Genomic DNA, 19,868 nt, shown 5'->3' with positions numbered 1-19,868 from the left:
CCAGTTTCCTAAATTTCTTCTTCTCCTGTCCTTGTGTGTCTGTATCTGTTTCTATCTTTGTATCTGTTTGTCTCTTGCCCTTCTGTCTCTCAACAGATAACTAGGCTGGAGGGCAGAGGTTGGGTAAGCAAGATGCTTTACTTTATCTGACAATACTTTAAAACGTTTTTCTAATTAGGCATACCTTTCAATCCAAATGTGTTTATTCTGATAGAGAATTTATCACTTATTTGCATTAGTAAGTCTTCAAGGAAAAGAAGCTACATTATTTGTGTTTAACTACTTAATGTCTCTGCTATGATTTTTTTTTTTCACAATTGTTTACTAAATGTCCCTGGTTTGTTTTTCCAGGCTGTCCAGAAGTCTTTGACTTTTAATTGTGGTTGCTGAGAAAAAAAAATAGAATGGCTGGGTATTTTGCTTCGGGGCCAGTCTCTGTCATTCGATTCCAATAAATGAAAATAGGCTTAATTAACAAAACAGCAGTAAATACTGTCACTGTATGATTATGGACTTTTGTGTTTATTCCTCGCCATGTGGTGGGTCAGAGGTAGGCTGTGTGTAGATGTTAAACTGGAAAAACCATTGCACTTATGTCATGACCTTGGGTTGTTGGCCTTAGCCCTGCTAATTATTAGTTGTGTGATCCAGAGCAGCTCATTGAAAAGTGAAGATGATAGCATGCTATAGCATTTTAGGGATGATGTAAAATACTATATGTAAAAGCAATGTATAAACTCCAAAACACTGTAGAAACTTAATATTTTATTATTAATTCTTGTGACTAATAAATTTCATTTGCATATTTAAGCCTTGAACAAAATACATGTTTTATATTGATAGAATATAGAGGATGAAAGTTGAAAATTATAATCTGTGTACCAATGAGTATAAATAATAAAAATAAACTCTTTTCTGGGGGATCGCTGGGTGGCTCAGCAGTTTAGTGCTTGCCTTCGGCCCAGGGCGTGATCCTGGAGTCCTGGGGTTGAGGCCCACATCAGGCTCCCTGCATGGAGGCTGCTTCTCTCTCTGCTTGTGTCTCTGCCTCTTTCTCTCTCTGTATCTCTCATATATATAAATAAATAAATAAATAAATAAATAAATAAATAAATAAATAATACATAAATAAATAAATCTTAAAAAAAAAGTCTTTTCTGTAAAAGAGCATCGAATAATGGAAAAAGCCAAAATAGAGGTTCCAGAAATAATATATTTTATCTTAGTTTGGACTGAGGTTGAAAAATATGACTTTATTTTGCTATATGTTTATGAGTTTAAAAATATTCAACCCTCTGATATCTAATGACTTCTATGTTCAAAGTAACATTTTATTAGCTATTTTAAATTAATGGCATGAAACAGACAATTATATATTTTTCTAGAAAATCAAATATATATGCAGAGAGAAAAACAGAGAGGGAGAGAGTGTGATTAAATGTATTCAACATTCTAATAGAGATGATAAAATTATACAATTTCATTTATACCTACATTAATTTTGAATGGGCAAGTGTTGTTTTTACTTTTTGTCCAATAAAAATATTCAAAAGGAGTTTAGCGATACCAATAATTTCAATACAATATATCTTACTTTTTAGTATTGGAATTTCTATGGAAGTCAAGGAAAACTTTAATAGTATATATTGTGGATCTTTAACAGGTCATTCTAAACTCAAAATGTAGCTGGAATTGATATATTTTCCAGTTGAACACATACACTCAATTCAGATGCTACTGAATTTAGTTGCATCTTAGTTTTAATATATTACTTTCCAAGAGACATTTTACAAAAAGAATTCAAACCATGAACATTTTATTGTTTTGGTAAATGTACAGTTTGCATATTTTAGAATCAGATTTATTTATGTATTTATGTATTTATTATTTTATTTATTTATTCCAGAGAGAGAGCACACGAGAAAGGGAGAAGGATACAGGGCTCCATCTCAGGACCCTGTGATCATGATCTGAGCCAAAACCAAGAGTCAGACACAAGAGTCAAACCATGAAACACCCAGGCACCCTGGGAGTAGATTTATTTTTGATCGGTTTTTATATTTATTTTAGTTCATAGACATCTTTCTTGTTTTCTTTTGTATGATAAGTAATATGTTGTGAATTTTTGAGACACACTGATTTTCATTTATATCAATAGTCATGCAACTTTCAAGAGCTTTTCTTGATGACCCTATGCAGGACTTGATCATTACTTTTTGTGTCCAATGGTACTTCATCCTATCTCTATTCTAACAGTTATGAAAAATTTCTATACTTGTATACATGACTGTATCTTCATAGTATATTCCAAATTTCTTGAGGGCAGAGCTGTATCTTATTTTCCTCACTATTCATGGTATCTCGATTTGGGCCTGATATTTGGTAGTTGGTCCAACAACGGTTTTGGAATAAAATAATGAAATAGGGAATAATCTTTAAAAGATTTCATGTATTGCTGTTAGAAAAACATTACTAGCTGAAGAAAGAATTCCAGCTTTCCAAAAACACATGCCTGACAAATACCAAATTCTTCATGTGTGTTAGCAACAAAGTCTTTTCATGTATTGACTCTCATGTATCTAAATACAACATGCCACCTGATATTTTTATATATAAAAGTTACTGCATATGTGTAACATATATTTCCCAGGATTGTTTGAAGAAAATCCTAAAGAATTGAAGCATTGAAGAAAAATTCAGCTAAGAAAGTATTTTATAAACTGCCAAATGCTATAGAAATGTAGTACTTAATAGAAGAAATTAGTAGAAGTAATAGCAGTGAGTTATCACTGTTATTATTTTAGGTTATTCTACTGAGATGTACAACACTCGCTCATATCAGCCAGGCTTATCACCATTCACAATATCATATTTATTATTAGTTTCATATCTGGAATACCTACTCATTCTCTTGCTTATAATGAAGTTTGCATAAAATCCTTTTGTGGAATTTGTTAGCACTGACTTCGCAGGGTATTGGTCATCTTTGTCACTATTGTGTTTGACACATAGAACCCATGTTTGTCCTTTTTCTGATAGTAACAACCTAAAACCTTGTTTCAGTGTTATTGGAATTATAAAGTTGCACTGCATGTACCTACCTTGGGCGTGTGAACCAAAGTAGGCCATTTCTTCTTCTTTTTTAATTATTTATTTATTATTTAAATTCAATTTGCCAACATATAGTATAACATCCAGTGTTCATCCCACCAAGTGCCCTCCTCAGTGCTCATCACCCAGCTACCCCATCCCTCCACCGACCTCCCCTTCTGCAACCCTTTGTTTGTTTCCCAGATTTGAGCTGATTCATCTTAGTGTCTTAGACTGGCCCCCTAGTTCTCTACATTGTGTGCTTTCTAATTTAGTTCTTTAGCTTTTTAAAAATCTTTTTGATGTACCGGGAACCTTTTCTGATAAATCTCTTGGTATAAGTTAATTTGGTTATAGGATGATAGAAAACCTTAACTGTATCTGTTAGTATTATGATTATTTTTACCTAATTAAAGGGAATGTAATTTTTAACTCCTTTTGAATACTCAACAGGCTTTCCCATTGTGTTCTCTTTTGTATGTATGTGTACTTATGTAATGCTGAGTGAATAATTTATCAATAAATGATGACTGATTCAAGTAGAAATAGCAGGAACATGAACTTTACATTTTATGGCATATTTCCTGTGGCATTTAAATTATAATATCCACCTGCATTCACACTGTTAAAGAGAATGACTCAAAGTAGCATAATTGAGAGGAAATTACTTTCACACTTCCACACTTTCCATGTTTAATAACAATCAGACATAGAATTGTTGTTTCCTAAAGTCAAAATAACTATTAGAGGTTTATGATCCAGTTCTCTTGAGTTTAGAAATGACTTAAATTTCCAACTAATAACATCACTATTTCTTTTTTGGGGGTCACAAAATCAACACAATATTTAGGTCTGATTTCTGAAGCTATCTTCTGATCAAAATGGTATCCAGGTGTGATTTCATTGTCTAGTTAGATTGTATTTTAGTTTTTGATATTTTCACGGAGAGTGTTCTATTATCTTTTTTTTTTTTTTTTTTTTTTGGCTATTACCTATGTGTATATGAGGATAAAAGTAAACATAAATTATCACCTCATAAATTATGTTAATAAATTATGAACAGAAAAGATACCAGGAAAAACAGAGATTTCATTTCTATGTATGAATTCCAAAAACAATGTGAAATTTTGCCTGAAAAATTAGGCCATATTTGGTGGCCTTTCAAATTACCTGACTTGGGAATGTTAAAAGATTTTCTTTTCTCTTTGAAAACGTGTTAAAATATGCTGCTCAACTTAAGGAGAACTTAGTGAAAAGTTCAGTGACTTTGTTTGTTGCCTGTGCCATTTTCATACTTATATTGAATTATAGCCATATTGTGTTTATTTATGTTATGATTATTAGTATCATTATTTTAAATTTGTGTCTCACTGCTTGCAGACTTCCTCTTGATTGGTACAGTGTGACAACAGGTAATAGACACAATAGCAGTAAAACAGTCATCATCACTGCTGGGATGAGAAACCCCTCCTCTTTGCTTTTTTTAACCTTCCTCAGCTGGAAAGTTTTGACATCTGCTGGTTTGGGACATGGCTGAGCAGCTGTCAGCAGTGGGGTAGCTGCTTTCAGCAGCAGTTGGCGGGATGGCAGGGTGCCAGCTTGTACCATCTGTGCGCCTGACATTTCATTCTAATTAACAGTAGGGTTAATTGTTCTGGCAGGCTCAAATGTAGTGTCTAACATTACCCCAGGGAAACATGTACAAGTGCAGGAGTGGCAGGGAGCTGGGGACAGCATCGCTAACAAACCCATCGAGGGAGAGCGGTTAACAACTACCTATGATTTTACTAGCTGGCCACATGCAATAAGGTTGAGGTATTTTTTATTCTGATGAATTATGCCAAGCCTGTAATGATGGAGAAGGAATCAAGCTTAGAAAGGCTGAGACTGCTGCCTTAGGGCAATTGTGAGGGAACAATTTGCATGTTATTACTGCATATTCATACCTAATTGTGTTAGGCTTTGCTAATAGAGCAGAATGACAGTATGAAAAATCGAGCAACTGCTTTAGAGGCAACAAAGCCAATGTTTTTTTTCTTCCTACACTATGAGTGCTGAATGATCATTTAGACATTTAGTTGCTCAATATGACAAGTCTACCATTTGTTAGCTTGACATATTATAATTTATAAAGCAGTATTCTAATTTTACTTTTAGTTTATTCTTCTCATTTTATACAATATTCATGATAGCAATTTGAATGGGGATATTCATAGCTATTGTGAGTAGTTGTGATTCAAATAAAACTATATTTTGTATGAAGCATTACCATTGTTTTATGATGTATTAATTTTAATGTTTAAATAGCTTTTTCATATGTTAATACAACATAAACCAAAAGTTGATGAGAAATCCTTATTATCGTGGTGCTCATTCACATTGCTATAGTTAATGTCTCAACATTTCCATTTTATAAAGACCTATTTTTAGTGTGGCTTGGACAAAGAAATTGTCAGGTGGTACAGAGCCAAAAGTCTGCTGTTTTAGAAAAGTGACTATGTACAGATTCACTGAACTTAGTATCTGATTCTATCTTCTAAGCAGATAATATTCTTAGGAAATCTCAAGCACAGTAGTACATTTTTCATGTTAGCCCACAATGCCTTTTGAAATCTTTTTATGGAAACTCAGAGAAGACAAAGAATTGGAAAATGTGGCTTTAGAAATCTACATTTAAAAACTGGTAAGATCTATCTTCATTCTAACTTTATTTCTTTTAGATTTGTAAGGCCACACTTGCATTCCCAAGTTGTCCCAATCTGATGTTTAAATATCCATTCACTTCAAATTATAAGCCGGCTTTCATATTGTATTTGCCTGCTCTAAGAGTCCAAAAGAGTTCTAGGTCAAGTTAATGAATTGAGAAAAAAGTTTCAGTAGCTTTTCTGACTAAATAATAGTACAAAAAAGTTTTAAATTTATTTCTTGTAATTTCTATTTTTTCAATTTCTAACATAATTAGTTCATAATTTAATCTTGTATTATATGGAGTGTTCAAAGTAAGTCAAAATTTTGCCACGTGTTTTCTTTGTGTGTGTGTTTGCTGAAAACACAACTATTTTCCAAAGTATATGTGGTTAGTTAAATAATATATAGTGTAAAATCTGTCCTAACTTGTATTTAAATTTCAAACCATAGAATTATATAAATACTACATATTTGCAGCTTAATTATGTAGTAAAGTATTAGAGGACTATAATTCAAACACTGTATGATATGGCACAGTTAATTTATGAGACCCTAAATTTTGGCTATTGGTTGGTGATTTTATGGCTTCAGACATAGAAATTTAGCCCCCCACATATGATGTGTTCTATATTTGTATATTTCTGAATTGGAGGGTAAATAGAGACTTTTGTTAAATGTTTGAGTCATCTCTCAGCCAAGAATATACTCTTTACCCTCAGTGTGTTTTTGTCAGTTTTATGCATGTTTGTAAAAGAGTGAAGGCTAATGCATCATTTTGGAATCTTATTCTAATATATCATCTAAATTTGAGCAATTATAGAATATTTCAGTTGAAATATAAGCCTATTAAGATTTCATAGAATGTAAATCTAACTGTTGCCCCAAAGACATCATGTTGCATCAGACTGTTTTTCTTTCTACCTAACTTTTGAGGGCTGAAAAGTAGAACATTATCAAACAAAAACTAAAACTAAAACAACACCCCCCCCCCAAACCCTCCAGGGTATGACTTGTATGCAACAAGGGTTCTATTGTACAGAAAAGTACGTTTCATGATTAGCATATTTCTTCTGCACCATTTTCCCCTAAGCTCATACCTTTCACATTAGATTATTTCAGGTTTGGACATCCTTTAACTTTAAGAGAGTGAGATATTTAACATCTTTTTCTCTAAAAGCAAAAGAAGGTACTTGAATTAGAATTTTTTTCCATAAATTAATAAACTTCAGATATAACCTATATAGTTAAATTTTCAAAAGAAATCAACAATATAACATAGCCAACAATTTTTGAGGAGTATTATTTGTGAAGCATAGTCTCTACTTTGTGTATCTTTATCTCTGTTTTACAATTAAATTTTCTGAGTGAAAATGCATGGACCTATTTAACTGAGGAAAGAAAACTGCCACCCTAAAACCAATACATGCACCTTATTTTGCTTTTTGAACACAATCATGACCTGGTCCCTAAAGTTTACCTCATTGTCTCATTTATTGTTATTATCAATGTCTGGAAGCTTTTCTTACTTGTTTTTGTTGCCATTTTCTTCTGGTGGCTACTCTATCACTAAAGGCTCAATACTGTTGCCTCCTTCTTTCTAGGAAATAACAATAGAATAAAAACAATGTTTCACTGAATGATTACCATGTGCCAGAAGTGATTCTAAAATTTTGTGTTTCTTTTAAGCTTCACAACAACACAATAAAGTAGGTACCTTTGCTTTTGCCATTTTTCAGAGGAGGAAGAAAGCTTAGAGGGTAGTAATGACTTGCCCATAATCAAACAGGTAGTTAGTGAGGAGTCAGAATTAATTCTGGAACAAGTTTTCTTAATCATTGGAATAGACACACTATCTAAACAGGTAAGTAAGACATAGAAAGAGGAAAGTATAAATACATGAGAAACACTTTAAGAAATATATATAATTTACCTAAAATGTTAAAATCATGTTTCGTTTATTATAGAGAGAATGGAAATTCAGAAATTGTTCAGAAACTGAGAGAAGATATAAACCAAAGCTTTATACTTTATAGTATGTCCAGATTTGGGAATTTCACAAACAAGAAAACTGGATGTATTTTTAGTGGAGGACTAGGCATTGTCTAATGGTACCTACAGGGATTATTTTGTTGTAAAAGAGTGTGCACATTTGATGACTAAGCTATTTTACAACTGTAGAAACTAATATTGATGCACATGGTTTTTGCCCATGGATATACAAATGTATTTTCTCCAGTAGAGAGACAAGTGTTTTTTGCCTCACAAAATATAACTCCAAATGTTACATTTTATTATCAAACGTTAGAAACATCACATTTTTTCATTTTATATTAACACATTTTGTATTCTTTAGTAAGTTCATTTCAATATTCTTGCCTGTACACACATATATAGACAGCATTGTATATATAGCCTATATATATGTTCATATTATATATAACACGCATATTATATATACACATATGCATATACATATACTTTGGTAAGCATTATGAGGTTAACAAACAGAAAGAAATTGAAGTGACTAAATTTAACTGAATGCCCATTACGAGTCAGGATTGGCTCAGCCCTTTTCATATATTAGCCATTTTAATCCTTATCATAACTCTCTGTGGTAACTACCAATTTTCCCATTTTAAATGATGAAATGAAGAAGGGAATGAATCAATAATAGCTCTGATGTCCTGTGCTCCAGCTATTAAGGAAGAAAGAAGGTCTGAATGTGTCTGACTCCACATACCTTGTTTCTAAGATCAGGACACTATATATAAGATAACTAAAACAGCTTAAATCAATGAATAGTGTATGATTATTATCTAACCCAGGGTAAAAATGCTTTTTTACAATGACAGGTAAATAACTGACCAAATGACTGATATGTTCATTAATAAGGGCCATTGATAATGATAGTGCTCTTGTAAAGAAATCACTAGAAAACAACTTGGATCTTCTGGAAACCAAAGACCATTCTATCATCATTGTTTTGACTGCTTCTTCATTTCCATAACAATTATCTTCTCTGTATACAACAATTTTCCAGCTACATTTATCTGGGATTAACTATTGTATATTCTATCTAAAAAACGGATAAGGGCAACCTTATAATAGGCATAAGTAACCTGAAATTTTATTGATTGATTTTTCTTTATTTTTAATTTTAAAAATTGAATTTTATTAGGAAGTACATCATGATAGATGTGTAACATAGAAGTAAGAATGGGTTATTTTTTTTTTTTTTAAGATTTTATTTAAGAAAGAGAGAAAGAGAGCACACAAGAGGAGATGGGTGGGCAGAGGGAGAGGGAGAAATAGGCTCCCCTTGATCAGGAAGCCTGATTCAGGGCTCAATCCCAGGACCCTGGGATCATGACCTGAGCCAAAAGAAGATGCTTAACTGACTAAGCACCCCAAGAGTGGGTTTTTCTTTGATAGATCTGCATTGGAATTCTGATTCGAACACCTGTGAACATGGACATGCTGTTTATAGATATGACCTTAATTGCTCTATCCAAAAAATTGGAATGAGAAGTACTATTTGGATTTGAGATAAAGTGAGTAAAAAAGCACCCACAAATATAAATAGGACATTCAATAGGCGGCACCTACATGTGTCAGTTTGGGGTGATATATGGCCTTCAGAATGGGCATCATTGTATGATTATTTCCTTTTATTCTAAAATCTCAAGAGTTTAGCAAAATATCTTTGAGCAAAGTATGTATATATACATACATATATACATATATATATGATCATTCTTATTGGTATATTAGTCAAACATTTCTGTTTTCTTTGAATCTATGCTTATGAAACTATGCTTAAATTTATAGTTTCTATATATGGAAATTTAAGTCTATATAATCCTACAAGGAGACATTTATATGTATTTAAAATTAAAAATTATAGCATATACCTCTCAGTTGTCAAATATTTCCTGAATTTTGGCAATTTTTTTTTCTGCCAAGTTAATTTAACAGATAATATCTAATACTCACTGAATATGTTTCTTATTGTGTAAGTTTTTTAGTTCTAGGAAAAAGGAAATGTCAAGAATTTGTGATTACTTTATGCCTTCGTTAGTTATGTTTATAATGACACTTTCAGTTGGTAATAAACATTCATACAGGTGAGTCTTATTGTGAGTGCATATTTTATTTTCATTTTTAGGCTAATTGCATGCTTTTTTTTTTGTGACTTCACTTGAGCTTGCAAAAGATTCTATCTTTTGACATTCTAAAAAAAAAAAACAAAATTCTTGCTATCAAGCAGTGTATTAATTCATATTTGGTACATGGAAAGGCAAATTTAAGCAGATGTGAATTATGCCCGTGGTGTGGAATGTATGGAAGGAAATGCATTTCACAAGACTCATAACATTACTAAAACTTGCAATTTGTTAATATTAAGTATCCCTGTGCTCTACAGACAAAGAGATTATCAGAGTAAATTCCGCCCTTACCAATTAAATGTTAATTCACAAAGATATTTCTTACAATGCCAAAAATAGGATTAAATTCGGTGACTCTACGCATGAAGCTATTTGACACATTAATATCTTTGGTTAACTTTTTCATGGTATCATATAAACAACATTTTTGTTGCTGTGGTTTTCAATCTAAGGTAACCCCTCCCTGGTTCTCTAGGCCTAATCAACTTGAAGGAACAGTAAAGAGACAGGCATAATCACAAAATTAATCATTTTTGAGGCCCAACAGGCTGAAACATTGAGATTCCAGGCCTTCCAAGTCTCTCTTGTTCCCTTGATAGAATCTCAGGAGACTCACAAAGCCTCCTGGTGGATGTGAAAATTACCTTGATGTTGCTCTTTGCTTTGTAACCTGGTCACTCTAATCTGCAATCTTGTTGTCCCTGTCACTTACACTGCTGTGTCTGACTGCAATGTTGCCCTCAGGGTTGACCTTGCTGTCACTGTCCAAGTTATTCACTTTGAATTCATAGTTCCTCCTGCAATTAGCTCTTCTTCCCCTCCTCCTCCTCCTCCTTTTCCTCCTCTACTTCCTCTTACTTCTCCTTCCTTTCCCTCACACCCGCCCCTCTTCCCCTGCTGTCCTTCCTCCTACCCATATTCTCTTTCTCCTCCTCCTCTCACTCTTAATCTCTCTCCTTACTGTTTCCTCCACCTCCCTCCCACCCCCCAATTTCTTTATTTGTCTCTTCCTTCTCTTCACTTTCCTTTCCTCTTTTTGGAAACTGGTCTTTAATGAGTGAAAGAGAAAGGCTACAATCAGGGAGTCGTGTCAACTATAAAAATAAAGGTATTGAAAAAGAAAGTAATTTTATATTTTTTGAGGCATAAGTACAGTGGCGTAAATGCTTATAGCACAAATACTTTCTGCCAAAGGCCCAGGGAACAAAATTAAGTTGAGATCAATCACACAACTTCCAGAACTTTCTCATGAAAGCCACTGAATATGAAGGATAGTATGTACTGAGTGAGTAACTTTGAACAGGAACTCCACAAGGATTGGTTTCCAGCTGCTCAAGTGTTTAGAGCTCAAAACAAGTGACTGCTCAGTTTGGTCTGGTTTGAGGTCATAAGTTTAATGATGAAGTTTGAACCTCTCCCAGGTGCTGACCATGTTAATAGTAGGATGAGGCCCCAAGGTTCCAGCAGTCATCATGATGATCTCTAGACTTTCTGGTTGTCTGAAACTCATTCTTTTTGTAATCCCTGGAAGGACTCATGGAAACGATGTCTCACAAATCCTTGCATTTCATAACAGGTCATCTGAGGTTTTCATGTTTAAAGATGAGTTTGGCTTGAATATAAAATTTGTGGATCCTGTTTTATTTTCTTCCATATTTAAATTGTGTTACTCCATTGACATCTAGCATAATGTATCACTTTTGAAAAATCTAATAACAGTCTGATTTTCTTTCCTTTTAAGAGATGATCTTTTTGCTGGGAAACAAAAAAGATCTTTGAAGTGTAATACTTTTATAAGAATACAAGTGGATGTTGGGCTTTTTAGGTCCATTTCCAGGTGAGTAGTTTCAGGTCTTTAATTTCTGGGAATGTTTTTTGAGTTATGATTTTCAGCATTTAAAAAAAAAAGATTTTACTTATTTATTTGACAGAGAGAAAGATAGAGAAATACAAGCAGGGGGAACAGCAGACAGAGGGAAAGGGAAAAGCAAGCTCCCCAAGGAGCAGGGAGCCCGATGTGGGGGGGAGGGGGTCATGGGATCATGACCTGAGCTGAAGGCAGATGTTAACTCAGGCACCCCGATTTTCAGCATTTTAAATATTGTGTTGCTGTAGGTTTTCTTTTTGGAGATCATTATATGTCCACTGAATTTTCATAATTTATCTTCCATATTTATCATTATATCTCAAATCCTTTTTTTTTTTTAGATTTATTTCAGAGAGCGAGAGCGAGAGAGAGAGTACACTTAAGCTTGAGTAGGGGCAGGGCAGAGGGAGAGAATCTTCAAGTTGATTCCTTACTGAGAGTAGACCCTGGCATAGAGCTTGATCCTATAACCTATGAGATCACGACATGAGCTGAAACCAAGAGCTGTACACTAAATCAACTGAGCCACCCAGGTGCCCCTCTCAAATCCTTATTGTTACATCTTCATTTCCTTTGCTTTTTAACATTTTTCTCCTTCCCATCTTTTACTTTTCTGAAGGCATCATTTATTGTGCTTATTTGCTATTTTATTTCATTTTATTTATTTCATTTCATTCATTTATTTTTTAATCTCTGAGGTAATATATTCTTTTACTTTCAGTTCTGTCCTAAATGCTGTCATACATATTTTTCTATTTTCTTATTTTACAAACATCTTATTTCTGAGGTTTTCTAGCTAGTTATGTGTATTTATTGTTTATATATTTCTTATTTTTTAAAGCTCACTTTGGAATGTTAAATTATAGTTTTTAGTTTTATTGTAGGCATGACTTATTGGCTGACTTTCAGTTTTTATAGTAGGGGCATTTTAATTATTTTATTATTTACAAATGAAAATTGGGAATCTACACAATGATTTTGTCTTGTCCATTTTTTAAATAGAATGCGTACATGGATGGACTTTCAGAAAGGGGAGTTGAGTTATGATCCCCTTTCTAGTTCATCGCTCCAGAGCTTTCTTTTCACAAAATGATAATAATATATGGCCTTTTATTTTCTGGGAATTTCTCATTGTTCTATTTTGCTTAAAGCAAGGCTGTGTATCTCTTCTGTATTTCTTTCCCATATATTGAAATTTTTAGTATTTACTATTTCTAGTTATGTTCTAAACATGAGCAAAATGTGGTTTTATTTGTTCCTTATATGGATTTGTTTTTGAACTAAGCATAAAATCCATACATTTCTGCATAAATGTGCTTTAGCAAAATTTATAGTATTACCAAAAAAAGATCATCTTACCTTTGCACTTTTAAACTAAATTTACATTAGCATTCATAATAGTTTTACATGTTTAAGCTGCAACATAATGAACTTCTAACACCTGTGGTATTATTCCATAAACTGGTTGACAAAAATCCAATCAATTTTGGAAATAACTTATAATTTTATTTGAAACAATTAATAACACATATACAAACAGGAACATAAACTGTGAAGTTATTTTAATACTGGATCCAACATGTTAACAGCTATTGCTTACTTTTTCAATTCAGCATAAGAAAGCTTGTATTTGAAAATGAGTAAACTTAATTTAAAAGAACAATTATTATTATTATTTTTTTAACTTTATTTTTTTTATGATAGTCACAGAGAGAGAGAGAGAGAGAGGCAGAGACATAGGCAGAGGGAGAAGCAGGCTCTATGCACCAGGAGCCCAACATGGGATTCGATCCCGGGTCTCCAGGATCACGCCCTGGGCCATAGGCAGGCGCCAAACCGCTGCACCACCCAGGGATCCCAAGAACAATTATTTTATCTAAAAGAAAAGTCATGCATGACAGGGGAGTATGAAAATGCACTTCTTTTCTCCCTCTGCCTGTGTCTCTGCCTCTTTCTCTCTCTCCTCTCTGTGTTGCTCATGAATAAATAAATAAAACTTAAAAAAATTAAAAAAAAAAGGGGGCAGCCCGGGTGGCTCAGGGGTTTAGCGCTGCCTTCAGCCCAGGGCCTCATTCTGGAGACCTGGGATTGAGTCCCACGTCAGGCTCCCTGCATGGAGCCTGCTTCTCCCTCTGCCTATGTCTCTGCCTCTTTCTCTCTCTCCTCTCTGTGTTGCTCATGAATAAATAAATAAAATCTTAAAAAAAATAAAAAAAAAAGAAAATGCACTTCTTGTGACTTCTTTGTTAAACTGTAGTCTTCAACATGGTCTTGAAATAACTTTCAACTTGGAATAAGATGCTAATGGTTCTGTTGTAAATTTGTTTTGGTTTTCATATTGTCATGATAACCTTAAGACTCTATAGTGAATGACATGTATCCATGAATCTTTTGTGAAAGTTATACATCCATCATCAACGTTTTGAGACACATAAATTTAACTTTGCATTAAGCATAAGCATTCGTATTTTTATTTCTTTGTCAAAAGGGTTTATTGCAAAAAATAAAGGTGATGTATTTCTACCATACAATGAATGACAGAATTATTGAAGTAGGTGCATTCCAACTAATTATCTATAGTCTATAGTATGATACTTTACCTCTATATCTTACAAATACATCCCATGATTTCCCTCAGTATCCAAAAACCACATCAACTGGCCACTTTGCACAAATTTCAGGTTGAGGTATGGTCCACCGATTGGTGGTCTGGCAGTATGGTATATTTTATAGGCCAAAACACGAGAAAAGGCAAAACTGGCTGGTATGTAAATGGCTTACAAAAGCACCCAGCATCAAATGTTCCTCTCCTCACCCCTGAGCTCTGGAAAGAGCCTTCATCTACTCCTCACAGAGTATATTTATCAGTAAATACCTTGCATGTTTTCATAGAGTATATTATTAGTTACATTGAATCTGGAAAGGAACAGGCAAAGGTAATATAACTAAATTCATTGCACATGCTCTGACACAATGCTGTACAGACCATGGAGGTTTCTAGAAGTACTAGAGATACTTTACTGAATTTACTGCAACTATTGGGAATCATTGAAAAACATGAAACAAATAAGATACTTTCTAAACCAAACACCAGGACAATAGGTGTAAGCTGGGACATTCATTCCTTACCAAACTGGCATGTCTGGTCAACACATGAGTTCCTCTACATGCATAGCTTTGTTTCTGGGCTTTCCATTCCCTTCTGAACTATTGCTTGAGCTGATAGCCCGAACAAGCTGCCACTGTGTCTGTTCAGTACAGGAGCCCAGCTGCCATGGGCTTCTGTTCTGGTTCCTATTGGGACTCAGGTTTTATAGACATCTCTCTCTTGGTTTTGATTCTGGGTGAATTTTTGGTTTTCTGTTTTTATATTTTATCAATCTTTATTATATACTTGGGGCATAGTGCAAGTGTCAAAGTATATTTATTTGCTATCTTGAGTAGAACTCTCAGAATTTTTTGCAGTGAAAATCCTTAATTTTTTAAATTCTGTAATATAAAAAATGCTAAAGAATAAAACATCTCTTTTATAAATTAATATAAATTCATCACCAAATTACTTACCTTTAATTAACAAAAATCCTAGAGGTTCGGGATCCCTGGGTGGCTCTGCGGTTGAGCGCCTGCCTTCAGCCCTGGGCGTGATCCTGGAGTCCTGGGATCGAGTCCCAAGTCAGGCTCCCAGCATGGAGCCTGCTTCTCCCTCTGCCTGTGTCTCTGCCTCTCTCTCTCTCTTGCTCTGTGTCTTTCATGAATAAATAATTAAAATCTTAAAAAAAAATAAAAAAATGTTTAAAAAATTCTGGAGGTTCTACGGTCTTTAAAAAATGAAATAAATTTTTTAGAAAACATTAATATGAAAGAATCATAGTAAAATGGAAGTAAATTTCACTTTGACCATTTTCATTTATATATTTAGTTTTCATTGTAAAATTTTTTTTTTTTTGGAATAACAATAATTCTGGTGGTTGCAATGCTAAATTATAAAATTTCTTACTGGCATATAATTGGAAATTTAACTTCTCTTACTTCACATTAAGCATGCATTTCTTCTATTATTTTATTCAATATGAAAATATATGGACTAATGAACGTGGAATCACCTGAACAAAATAATAATGAGAAATCTAATTATTAACAAATTGTGCTTTACCTTTTGCTATACTTTCTTGAAGAATTTTGTATGGAGTACTTAAAAGTAAAATGAATATGAATTTGAATAATTTATGTTATACAAAGAGGAGCATATTAGTCTTAAAATAATAAGACCTACATCCATGCTTTTCTCCTATTAATAATGAAAACATAAAACTTTCAAATAATCATTCAATTTGTGGATTTTCAAAAATATTATTTTTCTGATATATATTGGAGCTTTAGGTTTGGAAGATTTGGAAGTATATCATTTGCTTACAATAAGCTGGCTCAGTCCTTCATTTCATTAGTTAAATAAAAATAGTAATTATTATGATCGAATAACAGAATTTGGGTATAGTGTGAAGACATTCTTACTGGAAATAGTGTGATTAATGTCCTGAATTTGAAATGTTCAAGTTAATAGCAGTTATTTTAGTTTGAAAATACTGTTCTTGATATGATGAGCAATAAGAAGATAGGAAACAGAGATAGGAGACTGATTATGGAAGACTTTGAATGCTAGACAAAGGGCTTTGGCCTTTACTCCATTGGCAAATGGGAGGATAAAAAGGTTTGTGTGTAGAAGAATGTCATGATCAGATTTGTTATTCAATGAGATAAATATGTTGGAAAAGGAAGTGAGAGACCATTTAGAAAGCTAGGATTCTATGAGAGGTAAAGAGTGGGTATTTGTGGAAATAAAGAAGAGAGAATAGATAGAAAAATATTGTGAAGTTAAAATGAGAAAATGAGAGACCTCATAAAGGGATTATTTAAAAGGCAAAGAAAAGATTGATTTTGAGCCTGGGTGATGAGAAGGTGATGGTATCAATAGGAGAAATTTGTCACATACAAATAAATATGGTTAGAAAATGAAGATGCTGAGTTCAGTGTTGAACACGTTTAACTTGTGTTATTGAAAGGATGTATAAGTAATTGCCATTAGGCTGTTGAAAATGTGACTGATTATTTGTATCTTCATATGGACACTTGCAAAAGCAATCCAAAGCTTCCCTTGAAATCCAAGAGTAAATTATATTAGTATAACTGTTGGGAAGCACAATCAAAATGTAATTTACAAAATATGTATTTTGTAGTACACTTTGCATTCTTTAAATTCTAATATAAGGGACTCACTATATATTCAGTAAACATTTGGGCAAGCTCAAGTAGTTGGGATTCAGCAGATGTACCACCACCATTGCCAACTACTTAAATTGAGGACCAATTATAGTGCCTGGTATATGGTAGATCCTCATGGATGAGGATGAAAGGATTGATCAATGGATCAATGAGCACACTTTTTATCTTTTTAAAACTTCAGAAGTCATTTGTGTTTCCTCTTTTGGTGTAGTGTTAGAAGAGAATCTGATGGGAATACATGATGAAAATTTGAAAAATAAAATTACATTGCTTAAATATAACTAGAATATCCTTGATTGGGCAGGTTGAAGCACAGGAGGCATTGAAGGTTGATCCAAAGATTTATGAAGCTGCAGTGTTTTTTCATTTTTTAATTTATATAACTATATGAAATATAAAGGAAATGAATGATATAAGTTATATATTCTTTAGTAAAATATGAAGCCATAATTATTATTAGAATTAAACATTTTCCCAGAAAATTGTCAATGTTATTTATGTCTATGCATATATAGGTAATTATTTAGGTGCCAAATGGAAAAAAAATAAAAAATTTTTAAAGATGATATGATTCGTATACATTTCTGCCTGATTACAGGAAGAAGTAAAAAAAAGACTGTAGTCAGTCCTCTATATTCTATGGTTCTCTAGTCCTTGGTGCTTTGCAGTTATTGGAGTTCATTTTAAATGCTTGAGTATGGATGGCATCATAAAGCTGATAGTAAATCTCATGATCTCCTAAAAAGCACTTGCAAATCAAGAGATAGGAATGGTAGTAATTTATAAGGTCTGATGTACCAAATACTATCTAGAACTGTGCGAGTGTTAAAGGTTGAATTGTGTCCTCCCTCCCCACACATAAAAGGTTATGCTGAAGTCCTAACCCCTGGTGTGTCAGAATGTGGCCTTATTTGGAAGTAGGGCCATTGCAGATGTAATTAGTTAGAATGAAGACACAGTGGAGTATGGAGGGCTCCTAATCCCATATCACAGGTGTCCTTATAAGAAGAAGGCAATGTGAAGACAGACACACAGGAAGAATGTCACATGCTGATAAAAGCAGAGATTGAGGATATGCAGTTGAAAGCCTAGGAATGCCAAAGATTGCTGGCTGGCTACCAGAAACTAATATGTGGCAAGAAAAGTTTCCCTTGCAGGTCTCAGAGAGAGTGTGGTTTTGCTCACACCTTGATCTTGGACTTCTACCCTCCAGAACTGGAAGACGATACATGCCTGTTGTTTTAAAGCACCTAATATGGAAGCCCCAGGAAACTAATATAGAGAGTAAAATACATCGTGGGTATATCACATCATTGTTTTTAGTGCCTTGCATGTCTATATTACCTTTTTATGGAAGTGACAGCTGAGTATGGGTGACCACAAACCTGTACTTTCAGAATTTCTTGTATTTTGGGAAACTATGACCCAAATACCAGGTTAGTATTCTAACAATGTCCCTTGACATTTATTTCCAGATATTTCTTGTCAACTCTATCTCCTATTTGTTTTTAAAAGGTGCAGCTACTGTTAAGAACTGCCTATGTTTCTATGAATCATTTAATGCCATTGAAGACTAGGCCTAAGGAGATGGCATATCGAATTCACTTTAGGTTTAAGCAGCTTGGCAATAGCTTTTGAAAGGAATGACCGGGTGGAGTTTTCTGTGATAATGAGAATCCATGATATATTATGAAATATGACATATTTATTACTTTTCATACTCATTAGTTATTATGTAAAATCATTTGACATGAAAAATATGGTCATTAATACTTCCCTTGCTTGAATTTTGAGATATATTAATTAATTTTGATTTCCTAGGGCTATGCTAGTTCAAATAATTATTTGGGGACATTTTTTTTGTATGATATTCTTACAGACAATCCCAATATCTATTGAACATTCCCCTTACATTTTATTTTTCTAGAAATATATGAACATGAACCTTAATTTCACAGATTTGCTATTGGAGAGTAATATTAAAGACTCGTCAATAATCAACAGCTAGTTAGTAAATAATAAATGTCATTTATCCTTTTAACATCTTTTAACTAGTTACTAAATAATAAATGTCATTTATCCTTTTAACATGTTTTATGTAAAAGATTTCTGTTTCTTCCATGACTCTCTTTTCCTGTCCATTGCTAACTTTAGAAGAAAAATAACTGTATTTCAAGATTTTCTCAGACAAAACTGGAAACTTCATATATCCTTGTTCCTCTGAAAACATATTCTTGCTTACAATTATCTCTAGCTTGATATTTGATGCTGTTACAGAGATGATAAATATTGAGCTAGTTCTCCAATTCCTCTATCTTTGTAGATAGAGAATTTTAAAGAATTTGGAAACATAGAAGTTGTAGAAACTATGACATCATGTACTGTTAAGACTATTGATCGCTCTTCTGTGCATAAATAAGAAAAATGCACTGAATAATGGTTCCTTTCCATATATGTGTGTGTGTATATGTGTGTGTGTGTGTGTGAATAACTGATGTGTATAGCTTCTCACTCACACAAAAGTACTGAATGAAATATCTCTTTTTTTAAGAAAGGAAAGTACCAATGATTTTGATACATTTTGAAGGTCAGTAATGTTCAGCATAGAGCAATATGCGGAGAACAATAGCTCCTTAGAGAGTGGAAAACATGGTACTCTCATTATCCATAATCTCAGCTGGTCACCATAGTAACAGCATTTTATTTTCCAAGATGTAAGCCTTTATAGTTCTGTAGAATTCACTTCCTAGGCCTGCAGACACATCAGCGGCATCTAG

At 33.4% G+C, this 19,868-nt stretch overlaps 2 long non-coding RNA genes across 12 annotated transcripts in view; both read left to right on the top strand.

Moving 5' to 3' along the window:
- LOC144300471 (uncharacterized) overlaps window positions 1-3,636 on the top strand; it is a 100,324-nt gene extending 96,688 nt beyond the window's left edge. For 6 of the 11 annotated variants that reach the window (XR_013367132.1, XR_013367127.1, XR_013367129.1 and 3 more), the window contains 2 exons: window positions 97-123; window positions 352-1,852. This is a non-coding gene — a long non-coding RNA (uncharacterized LOC144300471). Of the gene's footprint in view, window positions 1-96; window positions 124-351; window positions 1,853-1,906 lie in introns of those variants that run through there. The other 5 variants (XR_013367123.1, XR_013367122.1, XR_013367133.1 and 2 more) reach the window with 3 other exon arrangements.
- Window positions 3,637-10,280: 6,644 nt separating this feature from the next.
- Window positions 10,281-19,868, top strand: part of LOC144300193 (uncharacterized) — a 28,624-nt gene continuing 19,036 nt past the window's right edge. Inside the window, exon 1 of the long non-coding RNA XR_013366781.1 lies at window positions 10,281-11,781. This is a non-coding gene — a long non-coding RNA (uncharacterized LOC144300193). The remainder of the gene's footprint in view (window positions 11,782-19,868) is intronic.

The sequence above is a fragment of the Canis aureus genome, chromosome 28 (genome assembly GCF_053574225.1).
Source record: "Canis aureus isolate CA01 chromosome 28, VMU_Caureus_v.1.0, whole genome shotgun sequence".
NCBI classification, from domain to species: Eukaryota; Metazoa; Chordata; class Mammalia; order Carnivora; family Canidae; genus Canis; species Canis aureus.
The sequence above is the reverse complement of the archived record's forward strand: the minus strand, read 5'-3'. Positions and strand labels throughout refer to the sequence as shown.